We start from the raw sequence: 10,941 nt of genomic DNA on the forward strand, positions 1-10,941 counted from the left end.
AGTAATGAACCTGAAACTTCTGAGCATCTCTTATTACATTGACAATTTGCTAAATATGTTGGTCTTCTACACCAAATGGACATATTACTTTGCAGGACTCTTGCACTAATCCAAACATCAAGGATTGGATATAGAAATGGTTATGTTGTAGTAATGATGAAAGCATTCAAATAGAAATCCACACTACTGCGTGGAGTATTTGGAGAGAAAGATGCTTCAAAATCTTTCAAAACAAATATATTCAGCCTTCTTATACGGATAAACTAGCCATCAAATTAACTCATGATATCATAGCTTCGTGCTCGACTGAGAGTGCACAACTAGTTACTTCTTCTGATAATATTAGTAGTAATCACAATCCTATAGCCTTTAATATTGTGCATATGGACCTTAATTTATTGTGATGCGTCATGTGATAAGAATACCAATACGACAAGTACTGGTATTTTTATGTCTACAATCGCAGGTACCTATAAGGGATGCAAAACAGTCGCAGGAATAACGAGGAATCCAAAAGAGACCGAGAGTTTAGCTATGCTGGAAGCCATAAAATGGGCAAAAAGTAGAAATTCGAACTCCATTATGCATTACAATGATGCCAAAAAAATTATGGATTACTTTGGAATGTTGGTTCAGTAGTTCCATCATAAATGATTGTTATGTGTTGTTAGACTCCTTTACGTTTATTAAAAACTAGTCATCTCAGTAGAGATTTTAATTCGTACGCTGATAAAACAGCTAAGCGTTATAGAAGATTTAATACTTTTAATGAGTGGTGGAAAATCTTGCCTGATTTACTCCCACAACATTTGTAAATAATACAATGTTTTTTCTTTAGCAAAAAAAGAAAGAGAGAAAAAAGATATAACCGATCATATTACTTTTATTCCGGGTCAGATTACTTTTCAACTATGACGATAATTTCAAGTAACATGATGTTCATCATGTTACTTGTGTTTTAGCGTGGGAATAAAAAAATCTATCAAATGGTCAGGTTACCCCTTGAAAGACCATCCATTTTCCGAATTAATCGGGTATATCATGCTTGTTTTAGATAGTTTTTTTTTTGGCTGTCGGATTTTACAAATATGTACCATGTCAAGCACGTTGTTATTTTTATTTTTTATTTCTTGATATACTTGATCACTATGTAACCTTTATTTGAGACTATTAACGGAAAACAGAGACAGTTTATTAAAAACGGTAACAGATCAATTCTTACCTATTATTGGATGAATGGCGGATATAACACGTGATATTTTTAGACTAGACGATTTAATCGTGATTTCTAAGTATATTTGGCTTAATTGTTGTCTATAATATTGTTTCTTAAGAAATACTTCATAAGTTACAATTTTTTGTCTTTCTCCTATAAGTTAAACTACCATACTAAATCAATTTTTCTTTTTTATACACAAGATCCTTAAATTATTCCATTGTATTATAATTTTCTTCAAACCACATTAATACGGTTATGTTTTTTAATAAAATAAAAATAATACGTAGTTATGAGATATTTTGATAGCGCTCACAAATACTCATTTATAAATCTTCCCATAGTGTTAATTATTCGTATCGATTTTTTTATGCTGAATTGAGATATGTGAAACACATTAACATAAATTTACGATCTTTCATTTTTGGTTTCGAATTGCGTATAATTGACTGAACTTTCGCCTAACTGGTTATTACTTGGAGATGGTTCGTGGGCATTTACTTAATCATTCTTATCCTCGATAATAAGAAATTGATGTACACCCCATCGCCTTGTTTTTTGGCAAATAATAGTATCCATATCGGGTGTGCCACATAATACAAGTCATAAGAGATATATAATCAGCTTCATCCTCATCTAAATTAGAATCCAAAGAAAATTTCTTCGCACAAGGATGATTCTGCATGTTGGATGAGAATATATAATCTGGATTCATTGTGCACACCATATTGTCAAAGTATGCTCATATCGAACGACGTACTTGATCATCTATTGCAATATGAGAAACCTATGGTCCATCCTTATAACCACAAGAAACCGTGGACATGGTCGCTCCCTAGGTTTTTCCACTCAATCATATACTTGTAATTCAAAATCGAGATTGGTTCTTCGTTTTTCTTCCTAAATCCTCCTATCACAAATATCAGGTACGAATTGAGTATATTTTATCTCTAATTCTCTTAAAAAAAAATTTGAATTGGTAATTTTTGGATTCAGTTTTTTTTTTTTTTTTTTTTTTGCCCTAATTGTGTAATACCTTCTTCTGCCCGCAGTAGTAGAATTGTGCTTTGCCCAACTGTTAGTGTATTTATGCGTTTGAACTGATAACTAGGGAAAAACAACATAGATTTGAATTGATCTACCACATAAAATTAGTTCTTCAATTACTCTTTGAAAAATATAAGTTCACTTTTCTGGAAAAACCAAGACAGAACAAGTGGATTCTCTTTCAGCAGCCTTCATTTTTCACGTCTTCTTTCGATCGGCTTTGGAGTTTCCAATGTGTTTTGGGGTCGAGGAGAGCATACAGTTCATGCCACTGCAAAAATGACGCACTTAAGGTAAAGAAGATAGTAGGCGACCCCAATTGATTGACCATGGCTACGAGCTCCTTCAATCTAGTGTGCTAATAAGCCCGAGTACCCCTTATATGCATTGCACCATAAGAGACACCTGACACTAACCAGTTGTCCCCAAATCAAACCGCGTCTCCAATAGATTCTATCAATTTTTTTCCCTCAAATCAATATTTTTTTATATTAATTGACTCTAGTGACAAGGTGAGTCGCCCAGTTAATGAGTTTAATGCAAATTAACGAAATCTAAAGTCTCGGGCGAAGCATCCATCATGATACATCATTAGGTGTAAAAATATTGGCATTCACTAACCTTTCGAACCCTCAACTATCTCGAATATGCACCATTATACGGGAATATAGATCGAAACATCATAGTTATATATCCTTCTCTCGTGAACACCTCAATCACTTCAGTGGTGAATAACATATCTGTAGTAGTCTGATCTCTTCATCTATTTCTAAAGCTCCTCTTATGCATCTAAGATCGTGATTTCATTATGTTAATTCATTTACTTCCATTGATGAATTAACAGACTTTTAAAGTTTATTTAAAAAATTAATAAAAGATACATCAAACCCTACTTTAATTCTTTCATTGGTTTTGTCACTCGAGTTTAAAAGTGGGTGAGGCAAGATAATTTGTGGGATTTATTTGAAGACTTGATGATTCATAACACTAATTTTAGAAGAGATCATAAATGAAGATCCAAAAGGCATCCGAGAAACCACGTTGCAAAATAAGGAGTAGAGGTTGACTAGTCATGGGTTTAAAAAATATAAAGATAGTATTTGGTTCGACCTTGATGATGCTCTCCGTGTGATTTTTTTTTTCTTCTTAAAGCTTAATAAATTAAAATGACTAAATTCACAATGTTCAATACGAAATTGCAAATAGTTTGTCTTCTTTACACAATATATGTGTTATCAAGTATTACAAAACGTATTTTAAATATAATCATGGAAAAAATCTGATAATGCATTCTTCATATCTTATTTGTATACTAATACTAACTTAATTAATGATCAAAATGTGTCTTACTTGTTCTAAAAAAACAAGGTACATGGAAAAAATAGAAAAAAATTAACCATTTGAAAAATAATATCTTAAAATATAAAAAAGTTGTTAGATATGGATAAATATTCATAGAAGGAAAAAACGTCGAATGTTGTTTGGCTGAAAAAACTTACACACACTTACATCCAGTAATAATTAATATAACGCCTAAGAATATCTTTTGGTGTTACACGTATCAGGGATATTCGAAATCAAAATCATTCAACATAACCAGTTTTACATCTCACTACAAGTGATCGATGCTCTATGACAACATGCATCTCGTACACTGCAACAAAGGATTCTTGCACTCGCTATCAATGCCTTGCAGTATAGAAGTTCATGTTCTAGCGTAGCTTAGAATTTAACCCCACTACAACTTTAAATGCACAAAGGTTCGGAAAAATCTCTACAAGAGCTTTAGTGGGGTTGGTGTGAGGAATGTAACACAAAGTTTCCTAAAATTCTATCGATAGGACTTTGTGGCTCGTGTAAGAAGTACAGCCAAATACTCCCAGAAGGATCATTGTATAATGCAGCTAACAAAATGGATCCAAGAAAACTACCAGAAAAGTTATCTCGTTTCGTCGGGCTAGGGAAACTACTGATAGTTCACGTGCACCAAGTTATGTCTGTGTGTAGAGTGAAAAGGGCAGTAGTAGAAATATAGGACACGTAATCAATTTTTTTACAAGATGTGAATGTAATTGATGAAAAAGTGGGGGTCTAATGATGAGTGCTAAATAGTGCATATTTATATATATTTTTGTTGGCATTTAACTCATCTTTTGTGCATTAATTCTACATTTTATCCCATATTCTGTATTTTCATTGTTTTCAAGAATAAATATTTTTCTTACTTAATTTTGCATTTTTAGGTAACAAATAAAATCTGGATGAAGTGCGGAGCAAAAAGAGCAGAAAAGTAGTGAAAAGCCGGGAGGAATTACGCAAGGAAGCCGCGAAGAATGTGCGCACAAGACCAAAAAGCTAGGAATGGGCTCAAGAAGGAAGAATTGTTCTTAAAGAAGATATGGGCTTGGCATACCCAAGGCCCAAAACCCTTACCCAAATCCATTTCCTTTATCCATACCCATTTCCATGAGAGCCGTCAGATTGGATCCATCTTGTCATCCAACGGTCACCACATCATTGTGCATCAAATCCCGATGATTCCGCCCAACACTACAGCACCTAACCTAATCTAGCACCGTTGACTTCGTTGTGTTCCACATCCAACGGTCGCTACAAACTGCTTCTCTCTTAGCCGTCCGATCTACCTACCATCTCCATATCCAGCGGCTCAGCTCGCCAAACATCGAACCAGATGCTCCCGCTTCACACCCTAGCACCGAATCCTATTATCCACCCAAACAACCCATCGCCCCAAAACTTCATCTCCTTCACCCGACAGTTGCAGAGCTCTGCAACTCCACCACCTCCCCTCTCTGCCGCTGTCACTTCCGTCACCACCACCAGTTCCATCACTGCCACTACTATCTCTTCACCGAAAACACCCCCATATCCCTAGCCTAGTTATTTTCTTCATCTCACAACCTCTGAAACCCTAGGTTTTGGGGTGAGTAAAATAACTCGAAATTAGGGGACAATAGGAGCAGAGGAAGAGCATCAAGGACTAGAGGAGGCATGGGTCGAGCAGATTTTGGGAGTTTGTAAGTTAAATTTTGTGTAATTTAAAAAAACCCTAATTTTCTGATTTGGGGATTTACAATTAGGGTTAGTGTTCTGGTATAAATTGTACACTGTGTAACATTGTGAAGCATGGGGGGAGAGACCCAAGTTAATTAGAGTGAAAAATTATCAATTCATTTGCAATTGGTTGTTGTCCTGTCACTGTTGATTTTTCCATGTACACCAACCCTGCTAGTATCATGTTAGGTCTTCTATTCATGAACTAAACATCCTAGCTAGGGTTTAGATGAAACCCTTAGCCTTAATGCTAGGATGTGTGCTTATTGCTACTGATTTATGCTAAGATCACTGTGTAGGATATATTTTTGTTGATGAACAACATATTGCTTTCACCTAGAATGTCAAGCATCCTAGGTAGTTAGAATCCTTCTATGTATGTTCACTTACTCTCAAATGCTTGTTATTGTGTTTTGATTAGTTGTTCTTTAAGCAGACAACTAATGCTTGCCGTGATTTAGTGATTGGAGTTAAATTATCCACTTAAAGAAGCTGAGTAGTGCAATAGCTAACATGATAGTATGGGCTGAGAGGTGAATTCTCAAACCCTAGTTTCCCATTCATCAGATTCACCATCTCTTCATTGCTGTTCAGAAATCTTAACCTCAATATTTGCTTGTTCACCTTTAGTTATCTTTGTAACCTTGCTTCAATTTCCATGATTGAATTAGTGTAATGCTCTGCCTACAAATCTGCATGTTCAGTTAATATAAATGATTAGTGTTAATGATTAATGATTAATGTTGAATGAGTAGTCAGTGATTAATGCATCAGAAATAAATGCTGTGTTGACTTTGATGTTAGTAGAAATCCAATGCTAGCCTGAAGTTAATGCCATGAATGTTTTGAGTTCAGTTTGATAGTTATGATTGGTACAAGTTAATGTTAGTTCTGTTTAATGTTAGTGAAAAAATAAATGTTAGTTTGACTTGTCCGATTAGTAATCTGCCCTGGTTAGTGTAATCAGTTAGAAATTGGTTACAATAAGAAAAATAGCACTTGCACCCCCTTGTCCCTGTGGAACTGACCTGTGCTTGCCCTGTGTTGCTTGCCGACACTGTGCACTTGCAGTTAGAATTTTTAGGATCATTTCTAGTCCTACCATCTAACAACACCACTCAATATTTCGGTTAGCAATTTGTGTGGACTAACTCCGAAATACTTTTTAGAGAATCAACTAGACAGTCAGACTCAATCTAGGTAAAAGTATCTCAAGGAGTTGATATCTCTCTCTTGTTTTGATTTAATCAAGCTAATAGAAATCAGCGAATCTTTAATCAAACACAAGGAATAACTTGGATGGTACCAAAGACCAATATCCAAGAATCAATCAATGACAATCAATAACCAAAGGTTGGATTACTCTAATTGATGATCTAACGCAAAACCTGTATTATTTCAATTATAAAGATAAAACAATATAATGCGGAAATTAAAATAACACAGACACCAGAAATTTTGTTAACGAGGAAACCGCAAATGCAGAAAAACACCGAGACCTAGTCCAGATTGAACACACACTGTATTAAGCCCCTACAGACACTAGCCTACTCCAAGCTAACTTCGGAATGGACTGTAATTGAACCCCAATCAGTCTCCCACTGATCCAAGCTACAATTGCACTCCCAACGCCTCTGATCCCAGCAGGATAATGCGCACTTGATTCCCTTAGTTGATCTCACCCACAACTAAGAGTTGTTACGACCCAAAATCGCAGGATTTGACAATAAACAAATCTGTCTCACACAGACAAGTCTATCAAAGGATCAATCTGTCTCCCACAGATAAACCCTAAAGGGTTTGTTCCGTCTTTTGATAATAATCAAGGTGAACAGGAACCAATTGATAATCCGGTCTTATATTCCCGAAGAACATCATAGAGTTATCAATTACCTCACAATAATCTTAATCGTATGGTAGCGAAACAAGATGTCGCGGAATCACAAACAATGAGACGAAGATGTTTGTGATTACTTTTTATATCTTTCCTATCAGAGATATCAATATCAAGCCAATCAATATGATTGTACTCGTACGATAGAAGATGCAAGATCAGATCACACAACTACGATAAAAGTAGTATCGCTCTGGATTCACAATACCAATGAAGTCTTTAAGTCGTTAACCTGGTTTTAAAGGAAGAACACCAAAGGTTAAAGGAGAATCGACTCTAGCACGCAAACTAGTATCACACGTAAGGTGTGTGGATTAGTTTTGCACAATACTAGATGTCTCCTTTTATATAGTCTTTCAAATCAGGGTTTGCAATCAATGTTAGCTTAGTAACAAAGCATTCAATATTCACCGTTAGATGAAAACCTGATTTAGATTCAAGCTAATATTTCTCAACCGTTAGATCGAAAACTTATCTTGTTACACACACTTGACAATGCACGCTTCTAGGTTTGTTAACCATACCCATACATATGCACTTGTTGGTTCAACAATAGTTAACCAAATGGTTAGCAATATGAGCATTTTATATCAACCATGTTCTTCTTCACCATAACTAGTTCAAATGACTTCAAATGAACTAGTTAGAGAGTTTTTCAATTGCAAGGAAATCTTATGTACTACACAAGTCACAATTGAAGCAAAGATGATTTAATTCACTTGAATCGGTTCATGAACTTTTATAGGCACGGTTTGCAAACTGCATTCCTTAGTCTTTTTAAGTTTAAGTTCAGAAATCATCTTCAGATATATAACCTTCTCAAGTTTGCAGACTAGGTTCGCGGACTTAAGTTACCGGCAGAGTTTACAAACTCCAGCAGAAATTCTCGGGTTTGAGAACTTCGGCAGTTCGCGGACTTGGCTCACGCCATTCTTCCGGTTCTCTTGATCAACAAAGTTCGCAAAATTTGGTTCAAGGAATATGGCTTATACATAAATGTGTATCCACAATAATGCTTATGTCCACCATTGGATATGTAATCTAAACTCTCATTTCAATCATTAAAACATTCTTAGAGGACGTTATATAGTTGTTACACCATTTATCGTCAAAGCAATTTTCAAGATGATTGAAACATATCATGATTTTCGTCACATGGTAAAGATAAACTTGATCGAAGTGAAAAGCTTACCAACCCATATTTCGAGATATAGATATGCGAGATATACTCGGCTCGAAATACCAAATGTGTATAATCCAAGTCTATATATATAACACATGACTTCTTGTCTCAAAGAGTAGGAGATAGAGTAGATAGACTTTTGAGTGATAGATAAGTTCAAGTCTTCACATACCTTTTTGTCGAGAAGTTCCACCGGTTCCTTGAGTAGTTCTTCTACTTGTATGATGAATCGCCATGAAGTTCTTGAGCTTATACACTTTCTATCCTAGTCTGAGACTTAGCTATAATAGACTAGAAATCAAGACTTATAGTTTTGATCACTAACATTGACAAACATGCTTGAGATAGCAACGCATGCGAGTTCGACCGAGCAATGCTCTAACAATTGATATTGTGCTACCATGTAAACCATAATATTTTGTTTGCAATTTTGACCATAAAGAGGACTGATAGTAGATCAACAAAAGAGTTTGTAGTATGCTGAGAATATGTGAGTCAAGCTCTTGTGTGGTTGAAATAAAATCATAGATATTATTAATATATAATCATCATTTATGACGACATTAATGATTTACCATAGAACAATGAACCTGAAGACCTTCCACATATGAACGCGAGTTATAAACAACAGGTGAATGATTACTAACTTTGGTGTTATTTCATTATTAATAAAACTGTTTTTTTTTTCTTAAGCACCCATTATGAATGTTGTTTTTATCCTATATCATTCCTTTTTGTTCATAATCTTGAAACTTGAATTTGAATTTCATAGTTTAGCTCAGTACTGTTTTACTTTAATTATTTTATATGATTTTTTTTTAAGAAAAAACCTTACTGGGACATAATAGGGTTGAGCGTGTTTGGATTTGATTTTTCATTTTTAGTTTGGTAGGTTTATATGTACAGTTGAAGAATAATTTATATTGGTTCATATTATATGTTGTTTGTATGATTAAGTTACCAAATTACTTTTTGAATATGAAACGGTCGAGTGTTTGTCTAATATGTACTATTTGGTATTTCTGACAAAATCATTCTGGCACTTCTTCCCTTCATTTACTTATGAAAGAGTATGGGTGTTGTGTATATAAGGTTTCACTTAACTTCAAATCCAATGATGTACTAGAACTGGCTAGAAATTGCATTTTTAAGATTAGTATCGCTTTTCATCCTTAAATAGTCTTGTTATTTCTGCTTCTATCCCTAAATTTTTTAATTTCAATAGTCAGAGCAATAGAATGTTACACAACAGTATGTTTATGAACTAAAGAATGTAACACCATTAGCGACAATGTTACTACACGTTCTACATGCAAGAACAAAGTTTTCTTATGTACCTTTGAAAGAAAAAAGAGGTTAAATTGCTTTGAAATATTTCAAAGAGTTTGTGATTATTTACCTTTTCAAGTTGAAGAATTATTCGTTAAAAACTAATGCTAACACAACTCCTCATCTCTGGCAGACTACTACTTAAATTACCGTACTACCTCACCAACTAAAAAAACTAAAGTTTTTTTTGATTTGCATGGCCTTCGATCAAGAAATGTCATATGCATTTATCTTGTATTAGTCAATATTTTTTTTTCATTTATTGGCAAGTTCAGTCATATGAAGATGGCGGATACAACAAACCTCCAGAGTTGCAAGAATAAGTTCTTCGTATCGATAAACTCCAAACATTTGGTACCATTAGTGTGTATAATGTTATGTTTACTGAGTTAAACAGTAACACAAAACTGCTGGTTGAAGCTGAAAGTGTGGGTTACAACGTATGTGAGCTAAAAGAAATGCTGAATGTTTCGAAAGAAGAACTAACATAATATAAATCAATGGAAGTTGCAACAGGTAAAGCCGAGGAAGCCAATAGTTATTTACGATAAAAAAAGACAGAAGAAAAAAAGGCGAGGAAGCTCGTGCAAGATGCAATCAGGAATCTGAGAAAATCTGTAAATTTCACCGTAGTAACAATAATCATACAATCACATCATTAAAAAATATATATTTATAAGTAAAAAACGAAGTTTGGATAGTTCAATTATTTTGTATGAACCATCAAGTTTTTGAAAATGAGAAGGTACCAAGTACACCACCAACTTTTTCATTTGATAGAATAATGAACATGTGTAGTACTTTTAGCAATCAAAAGAATAACTTTTAATGCGCAAAAGTAAAAAGCACGCACACAATAATTTTTGTAAGAAGGAAAACTGAAATAGCAGAAAAACCCAGGGACCTAGCATAGTTCAAACACCACATTTTATTAAACCGCTAAAGACACTATCATACTTCATACTAGAATGTAGTTGCAACCAATTAACCTTCCAAGCAATTCAGCTGCAGTCGTTCTCATGTACGTCTCGCAAGACCCTATGCACTTGATTCCCTTAGCTTTCGTCCGTTACAGCGTAAGAGTTCCTTCATCCTAAGCGAAGACTTTTGGTATTTATCTGTCTCTAAAAAAAGCCTATTAATTTCTTTTTAAATATATTTCAATCAAGGTTTGGAAATCTGTTTTACAGTAGAACA

This window comes from Papaver somniferum, chromosome 8 (genome assembly GCF_003573695.1).
Source record: "Papaver somniferum cultivar HN1 chromosome 8, ASM357369v1, whole genome shotgun sequence".
Taxonomy (NCBI): domain Eukaryota; kingdom Viridiplantae; phylum Streptophyta; class Magnoliopsida; order Ranunculales; family Papaveraceae; genus Papaver; species Papaver somniferum.